We start from the raw sequence: 10132 nt of genomic DNA on the forward strand, positions 1-10132 counted from the left end.
TTCTCTTCTTATCCACTTGTCTGTGGGAATAGGGCCAGTTTTCTCTCATTTGGAAGCAAAAAGAGCTCGATTTGTCCTTTGGCTATTTGCCACCCACCTAAGGGATACTGACTAGTTTGTTCTGAACATTATGCTTCATGTGTTTTGAATGATAGCATCTCTATTAAGAAGGAACACTCTCTAAAATATTGTTCTGGTAATTAACTCGTCCTCAAGATTGTCTTGTGGGGGTGGTAGCAGTGGGGAGAATAGATTATGGTAGTGATTGTAGCTCTTGGAGAATAGGGAAGAAATGAGAACACAAGTTGAGTTAGAGGGGCTACAACCAACCTACTTACAGACCAAGCGAGAATCAATGACATAGCAGGGCTCCGAGAGTTCCAAGGGATATATATATCTGGAAGATGACCTGAAGTATGTGGAGTTTTACAGTTAGACAGTTAATAGGATTCCAAAGTGAGTAAGCACATCAACAAAGAAATTTCAAAAGCATTTTGAAATTTCTTGAGCCTTTCACTGTCCTCTGTGTTTTCTAGGGGGAACTAAGGAGAACAATGACATCCTTTTAGTCATTCAACAGTGTTTATTTTTAGTACAGTCACTGTGTTAAATTTTGGAGATACAAAGAAAAATACAAACAATTGTCCCCACCCTCAATGAGATCGAATTCTAATGGGAAAGACAATATATCAAAAAAAAATTGTGTATGTACATATACATATATACACATACATGTGCATACATATATACACACATAAACATATACACATATGTTCAGTTATTTTTTGCCAATCTCACATTCATACCTCTTTGGGGTTTTCTTGGCAGAGATACTGGAATAGTTTGCCATTTCATTCTCTAGCTCACTTTGCAGATGATGAAGCTGAGGAAAACAGGGTTAAGTGACTTTCCCAAGCTAGTCACTGTCTGAGACCAGATTTGAACTCAGGGGTTTGAACTCAGAGACGTGTCTTCCTGACACCAGGCCTGGCACTCTATCCACTGGGGAATCTAGCTGCCCATATCATATAAATATTCCTTTATACAGTTCTCCCTTCCACATTGTGACTTTCCCTATCTTGGTTTGGATACATCATGGGGTTTGCATAAGAAATTAAATGAAAAAAATTTGGAGAGTTTTGTGGAAGCCATAGATGACATGCAAAGGCCAAAAGATGACACAGAAAAATTTAGAAACAAAATTCATAAGATATATGTATAGTATCGTATAATGTCAACATATTTCATCTTCTAATACCATAATTATTTAAACTTTTTCTCTGGTATGAAGGGAGGGCCAAAATTTTTTACACAGATTTCCCAGATCGCAATAGCATTGCATTGCTAACTCTCTCAATGTGGAAGGAATAATTCTATATGAATGGCAAGTATTTACATATATCTATATATATATATCTATATCTATATATATATACAAATATATATATAGCCTATCTGTCTAAATTATGCATATATACAATTTCCCATACACACATATACTCACACAAATAGAATCTAAATGTAGGTTATCTCTGGAAGAGGGCCCTAATAATGATGTTTAGAACAGAAGAACTGAGAAGGGCTTCTTGCAGAAAATGTGATTTGAGCTGAGTCTTAAAGGATATCAGGGAAGTGAGGAGTCAGAGGTGATGAAGGATAGCATTCTATACTTGGGGACAACTGGTAAAAATGCATAGAGTCCAGAGATTTAAGATATTTGTGAACCAGTAGATTAGTGTCCATTGGATCATGGAGCACAGGTGTTAAATCTGTGGCCTACCATACTCTTATGTGTTGCTAAACAAATAAAAATGTATTTGGGAAATATTTAGTAAAATAAATAAAAATACAATACTACATAGATAATTGTAATTTTCTAAGTCAATATGTGGTCTAGAAGGATTTTTTCCATTTGAGTTTGACACCATTATGATAGAGTTCAGGGAAGGGACTAAAATGTAACTAAGAAGAGGTCAGATTTCAAAGGGCTTTAAATTTCGAATAAAGGATTTTATATTTGATAATTGAGATAATTGGTAACCCCCAGAATTTGTTGAGCATAGGGCTGATTTGGTTAGATCAAAGACCACTTTGGAGACTAAATGGAGAATGGACTGCTATAGAGAGACGCTTGAGGTAGGAGAAAGAAAGATTACCTATTTTGTATTTGCCCTTGGAGACAATAGGCAGTGATTGGGGTAGGGGACAGGAGTGACATGATTGGATTTATGCTTTAGGAAAATCACTTGTGGTTGAATGGAGGATGGATGGAAGTGGAGAGATATTTAAGGCAGGTAGACCACAAATAGCTTACTGCAAGAGTCTGATAGAAGTAAGGATGTCCTCCTCTAGAGGGTTGACAGTATCAGAATAAAGAAAAGTATTATGATAGAGATATTGCAGAGGGGAGATCTTGGCAACAACTTGAATATTTGGTGAGATATAGTGAGGAGTCCAAGATAAGTCCTAGGCTGTGAACCACAGAGACTGATAGGATGATATTGACCTACAGTAATAGGGAAATTTAGAGGTGGGAAGAGGGTTTAGAGGAAGATGATGAATTCTGGTTTGAACATATTTGGTTCAAGATGTCTACTGGACATACAGTCTGAGATGCTGAAAGGCAATTAAAGATTCAAGATGTTCAGCAAAGAGTTTGGATCAGGATAGGTTGATTTGAGAATCACTAACACAGGAATAGTCATTAATTCCATGGGAGCTGATGAGATCAACAAGTGAAGTAGTATAAAGGAAGAAGAGGCCAAGGACTCATTCCTGACCCATGTCCCTCATTTATTGACTTTTTGTTGCTTCCTTTCTGTTTTTGTCCATATTCGTGCCTTTCTGTCTTTGTCTGTTTGTCTTTCTCTAAATGACGTGTACTTATCTGCATACATCTTATATCCCTCTAGTCAGAAATGAACTGGTAAGTGTCTCACAACAGGTTCTCTTAAAAATGTTTATGGGACAGACTTTTAGGTTTTATCTATATACATCTATATAATATATGTTTGTATAAACAACACAATAAATCATGTCCTTATTTGTATTGTTTGTTGATTTATGAAATATAATTGCTCAGGTTGAAAATGCATCCTTGTCTCTAATAGAATGTGAGATCCATGAAGGCCAAGACTATTTTGTTTTTATTTATTTATTTTTGTCCTCAGTGACTATCAACAATGTACAATATTTTAGGGACTTAATGTGAATTGCTTTGAATTGATTTGATTCTGTCAACTAGAGGACAAGATAACTTGACTTCTGTTATATAAATTTATTGGGGAAAAAAACAGAAAAGTTGGGTCCAAGTGAACAGGATAAAATAAAATAGATGTTTTATACTCAACAAGCATATAGGTACTCAACTAGGTATGAGGTACTACTGTGCTAGTTGCTGTGAGAAAGAAACACAATATTTAGTTACTATCAGAAAAAAAGAATATAAATATATCAAGCATGATAATAAAAGGTAGAATGTGAAAAGTATAAAATAAGAATTGTAAACAATTAACTATAGAAACATAAAATAGGAAGAAATAACTTCTAGCTGAAGAAGTCTGGAAAACCTTTTTGGAAAAGTTGCACTGAGTCTTAAAGGATAGAAGGATGGGTAGAGTTGGCTATTCAGACAGGAGTGCATGAGTAAAATGCTCAGAGGTTGTAAAAGGCTGAAACTCTTGAGTTCATGCACTGAGGTTTGGACAAGCAAGCAATTAAAGCTAATTACTAATTGGACAATACTCTATTAGCATTTGCTTGGAAAATGGCCTGCTCCACCATTCTGTGCTGGCTCAATCAGTTGGTGTATAGGGAGATTGGGAGGAGGGATAAAAAGGTGGAGTAGGACAAGTGAGGGAACTCCTGGCAGTAGAAGAAAGAGGAGATTCCTGCATCCACTCTCTCTCCTCTCCCTTTGACAAAGAATAAAGATTAAGGACTTTTGGTTATCCTTACTCCAGCTGATTTTAAAGTATCCAGGGTGCTAATGCAGTCTTCACAAGAAGTAGGGACGCATTCGGTTATGTTCCATGACAAAATAGAAATGAACTTTAGATGTAGAGAAGATATATGAAGGGGACTGATGGAATTCTGGATTAAAAGACAGGGACTTTAGTGGCTCTAGTGGGCAGACAGTGTTGATAGGTAACTCAGGAGGTCCTGTGGCCCAGCTGATGACCTGAGAGGGAAAAGTAATCTGTGCTGTAACTAAAGTTGATTGTGATAGAACTACAGTAAATAATCCAATTAGTATGGTTTTCATTAATAACAAAAATTTAGCAATGTTGTCCTTAATCAGTCCTTAACCTTAACTAGGGCAGGTTCTATCTGAACAAGTAGATGGGTCTTATACATTTCTGGTTATCATATCCAAGTGTCCAGCAGCCTTAATTTTCTGGAGTTTCCCAGTTTTTTTGGAAAATGAATCTAAGTGTAATCACACTTAGTGATAGTGTGTGTGTAATCACAGTGAGATTTGGTGTTTTTTTTAATATTAAAATTTATTTATTTTTCTTTTGAACTTTATTGTTATTCTTCCTGCTTCCTGACCACCAAAAGGACATCACTATATTAGACTCGATGTGTCCAATTGGGCTGGTTTGATACACTTAAGCTCAGAGGGCACTACCACGGGTAGACTCTAAACTTAAATACTTACAAAAAATAAATTTTCAATATATTCCACAGAACACAAAAAGAGGGTTTTCTATGAAAATATGAATCTCTTTCACACTGCTTGCTTTAAGAAAAGTAAATATGTAATAATTGTATAAAAATACAATAAGTAATAAATTCTATACTTTTCTTTCAGAATTGTCTTGCTTGCTTATGCTTCCCTCTGGACATTTTAACCAATAAGTGTTCACTGGAAAGCACTGGATCTGGAATCAAGAAGACCTGTGTTCAAAGGACCTCAGACAATCACTAGCTGTGTGACTCTGAGCCTCCTCAATTGTAAAATGAGCTGAAAAAGGAAATAGCAAATCACTCCAGTATTTCTGCCATGAACTCCTAGAATATAAGCTTTAAATGGATAAGCCCTGTGTTGTTGCCTTTGTATTCTTAGTACCCAGCATAGTAACTTGCATGTAGTAGGTACTAAATAAAAGTTTAACTCAATTGTGACTAAAAATCAGGATATTGGACTATAACATATTTTTAGACCCCTTTCAACTCTAAATTCAATGTTTGATAATTTATGTCTGAGAAAGTGAAATTCATCAGATAGCTATCTGTGCAGTCACATTAATTTTTTGAAGTAGATTTTTATTGGATCATGTGTTAGGTTGTGAGATGGTAGCAGTGATGGTGGAGTTCCAGAGAACCCAGTCCCTGTTCAGTTTGACTGACTGAGAGGCTTCTGTTGACATCCTGCACTTTATTCTCAATATCTGACATTTAAGAATATGATGAGGAGGCAGTACTGGCTAAAGAGCAAAGTGTCCTGGAGTTGGGATCACTTCTGGTCAAAAATGGACAAGCTGTGAAGCTTGGGAGACTCCTGAAGTATGTGTGACCCTTCTTGAACTCTACCAGTAATGCTCATCTGCTTCAATCCATATTAGACCTTTTTCTTGAAGTGGAAATAACCTCAGCAGAGGAAGTTGAACTGTATAAGTACAAATTTGAGAAGAGGACTGCTTATTTTAGGCTTTGGAGGTATTGAGCATTTAAAAAAGATGGATGACAAGGCCCTTCTGCTAGAAGTGCAACTTTTAGAAAGTGAAACATACCATACCCTGAACAATTTTCCCAAAGTGTTTGCTTGAGCCATAACAAATGCCATCTCCTGCCCTCCTAAGTTGCAGGCTATCTTGGACATGCAGTCAAGTATCAACGGTATGGCAGAAGAGAAGTAGGAAATATTGTACCTCACATAGCACTTAAGTACAAGCTGCTTTGCAAAATCAACACAGATGTTTAAGTCTTAGTGATGGGAAGCTTGCAACACAGTATGCAGGAAGGTAGACAGAAGCATTAAACTTTGTGCCTTGGATTAGTAAGAATGAATCACTAGCAGACTTTGAAGGCACTATCAGATTACCAGGTAGAACTCTGAGATGACCCCATTAACAACACTTATCTTGCCAATGTACATGATAACTTATTAGGATGTATTCTGATACAGGCGATTGAATCTTTTTCTAGTGTATATATTGAAGATAAATCCAATCTTATCAAACTCTCTAAGGATGACATGGAATGGAAACTGTTGCAAATGAATTATTGACAAGAAATTTCATAGAATTCTGGACCAGGAGGAGGGAGCCCTGGTTAATTATGATGCACCTCCAGTAGATAAAATTTATGAAACTTATCTAGAGGTTATTTAGAATATGAGTAAAATAGTGAATTCATTTTAGAACAAAGTTATGAAACTGACATAGAATTGGATTTGGTAGCTATTGTTTGAAGAGTGTGTGTGTCAGGGGAGTGAATCCTTTGGGGAAAATGCCAGTTGATTTTTTTTTCTTTTTATTCTACTTTTTTCTTGGAAAGTTTTAAAATTTCCAATTTAATTTATTCCAAAGATAAAATTTAAAATTTTAGGTGTATTTGTATTCCATTTGAGAGGTGTACCATTTTCAGTGTAATCTTTACTGGCCCAAGTTTGGAGTGGGGAATGTTGTTTAAAAAAAAAGAGAAGAAAAAAAGAGGTTATTCTAAATAAAAAAAAAAAGCTTACACTAAAAAAAAAATTTCATTAATATAATTTGCATTTACATCATCTACATTTTCCCTGTATTGCTTACATTCCCTTCTTAGAGAATTATCCCTTATTATACAGAAAAGAAAGAAAAAATGAAGAAGAATAAAAGGAAAACAAATTCCAAAAAATCAACATAATAAAAAAATGACATTGCATACAATGTTCCACATCCCTTTCTCCATCTATGTAAAGGAATGGGGGAGATATATTCTCAGATTTCTATTTCTGTGCTAAACTTAGTCTTTATGATTTTGTAACATGCATCTTTTATATTTTGTTGAGGGTTTTTTCTGTTTATTTTCTTACATTTTATTTTTCTCTGACTTTACTTCATTTTGTAGCAATGCATATATGTCTTTCAATGTTTCTCTATTTAATCATATTCATTGTTTCTTACAGCACAATATTATTCTATCCCATGTATTTGCCATTTTTTTTACCATTTCCTTGTCAATGGGCATTTATTATATTTTATTTTTTGATTGTTTGCCATCATAAAACATTGGTATATTTTATATCCTTTTCCCCTTTATCTTTTTTCATCTGAATCATTTGTGTTTGTATCATCAGAATTTCATCCTGAGATCTTATCAATTCTCTTAAGTTGGGGAGGCAGATTGTAAAATTGGAAATAATGGAAGAGATGTTATTGGAAAGGACTTGCATTTAGTTATCATCTTATCCAGCTGCATCCTACTTCCTTCTGTTTCTCACCAGAGTCCCCTGTCCATAGATCCTGTTACAATATGGGGCAATAACTCCTTTATTCTACAAATACATTAAATTTTGTGAAGTTTGGGCTAACTCCCTGGAGGGCTTCAGGGTCAGCCAGAGTCAGGATAAATTAAAGTCCCTGGTCTTTAGAGGGAGAAGTGAAAGAGGCAGACAAACTGCCATGAGGCTTGTCAAAGATGTATTCTGGATTTTCGAGTCTAAAACCACCAGTCTTTCTCCTCCTCATCCTGTCACAAAGTACCTCTCTGGCCCCCCTCTCTCTGTCCTCCAATCCTTGCCTATGATTATCTTAACACCAAACATTCAACAAGCACCCAACAGTGAGAAGAGTCATTTATCCAACATATGCTAATAGAGTCATTGTCTCACGTGGAATAGGTAATTATCCTTAAGTGCTTGGTTGTCTGATTCACAAGCATACCTTTTTGGAATTTCAGCCCTCTATATTACTAGAGCACTTTTGTGCTCATCTCCCTTTCTTCTGACTTTTAAATTCACTCTATTACTTGGTAATAACTCATCCTTTTCTCCTACCTTTTCTCATCTATCTTGGTGGATAAATAGTTATCAATCCTTATATTATATAATGGCTATCTTCTCTTGAAAGCAAGAATTAAGGAAGAAATGGAAGAATAATTCCCATAGCAACCCTTAAAGTTTCAAGTTCATTATCAGATATTTCATTTTGATCTACTTCTTACCTTAACCTACTTCATGATATTTAGCCCTTAGCCCATTGAACCCCTTGACCACTGTAACATCTGCTATATAAGTTCTTCTAACAGGATGGAAACTGGGAGAAGATAGAGGACCAATGGAGAAACAAAGAATTCAATTACTTGATCAACAAAGATTTAAGTTCTACATATGTTAAGTACTGTACTAGGCCTCAAGATAAAAGAATAAAATTATCCCTATTCATAAGGAACTCACATTTTAATGGAGGAGGCAATAAGCACATATAAAAATATATGCAGGATAAATGTTAAATGAATAAATATAAATAAATACAAAGTAGTTAACCTCTTTGTCCAAATCTTATTTTCCAAGAATCAATCTCATAGTAAGTGATCATCTCTTTTATTTATGCCTTGATAGATATTAATCATAACAGAAGAATGCTGGTGCAATTTGTTTCAGAAAGAAGCTTTGTTCATTGAATGACCGCACAGTTTCCCAGAGAAAACCTAGATCTTCTTCCTGCTCTTTCATTCTGAGCACAGTTCATATTCATTAGCAATGTTTAAGTTATATGTACTTGTCTCAATATATTATTTATTTGACTACACATGAGAGTCCAGAATATAGACATTCTTTATAAATATAGTTTTTTCTATGTGAATATTTAATTGAATTCTCTTAAGTGGCTATGGTTCTTATTTAGTAGTCTCTGAAAATCTCATTTCCTTGGGACTCTGTTCAGGACAATCTCCATATTAATTCTTGTTTTATGCCTTAATAGCTCTGAATAATCAGATGATTGTTAAACAAAAACATATGTTATTACAATTTTCAAAATATTTCATATGATTTTAAACATACAAGGAAACTAACTTCATGGAGGAGAAACTTTCAGATGGCATTTCACTTTTTGAAATCAAATGTCTTTTTATAGTCAACAAACAGTGGAATGTTGTTTCCTATATACCTTTTGTTTACTTGTATTATGGTAAAAATATGGTTCCCTACAGAATATCACTTGTAAAAGGTTGACTACTCAAAGGCACCCTTTGATGACCATGTAAATTTTTCTCAAAGATTTTGTAGAGAAGGGGAAATAAGGTATATGCTGTGCAGTCATTTTCCTTTTCTTTGCAAGTCTTCATGATCCATTTGAGGTTGTTTTGGCAAAGAAACTGGAATGGTTTGCCATTTCCTTTTCCAACTCATTTTACAGATGAGGAAATTGAGGCAAACAGGGTTAAATGATTTGTCCAGGATCACACAGCTAGTGTCTGAGACCAGACTTGAATTCACAAAGAGGAATCTTCCTAACTACAGGCCTGGCATTTTATCCATTGCTTCATTTAGCTGTCCTATAAAGAAGGTATATATTTATATTCTTGGTCATATTTGGGTATCACCAAAAATTATTAATGTCAGGTATCTTCCCAAGCATTCAGCTATCTCTTCTTTTCCCTATATCTTGATAATAGATTCCCTCAGTGCATTCAAAATTATGTTGCATACTAATAGTTAACATTTTTGTAACATTCTAAAATTTGAAAAACACTATATATATTAAGTTATCTGATTGTCACAATTATCCTGGGGGGGTAAATAGTATTATCATCCAAGTTTTGTAGATGAAGAAATTGAGGCTGACAGGTAAGTGACTTGCCCAGGGTCACATAATGAGTATCTGAGGATAAATTTATATTTAGATCTTCCTGTCTCCAAGTACAGCTTTAGGCATCCAGTACTGACTTCTGTTTTCCACCCCTGGGCTATTCACCTCATTCTTTTTGGTACTCTTTCAACTTCCCTATGCCACATATTTGAAATTGGGTCCAAATATGGAAGCCAAATGGTAATTGATGAAAAAGTGATTTATTATAGCAACATTTATAAATTATTTTTCTTTCCAGCCTTAAAAATATTCACAGCCATTTTCTTATATATAGCCCCCCTCCACACCCTGTCTCTCCCTTGCAATAAAGGAAAAGAACTATGCAAAATTTGTTG

The 10132-nt window shown here is 34.9% G+C and overlaps 1 pseudogene; it reads left to right on the forward strand.

Moving 5' to 3' along the window:
* Nucleotides 1-5295: 5295 nt before the first annotated feature.
* LOC100925871 lies at nucleotides 5296-6389 on the forward strand (annotated as a pseudogene).
* Nucleotides 6390-10132: the final 3743 nt, after the last annotated feature.

The sequence above is a fragment of the Sarcophilus harrisii genome, chromosome 3 (assembly GCF_902635505.1).
Source record: "Sarcophilus harrisii chromosome 3, mSarHar1.11, whole genome shotgun sequence".
NCBI lineage: Eukaryota > Metazoa > Chordata > Mammalia > Dasyuromorphia > Dasyuridae > Sarcophilus > Sarcophilus harrisii.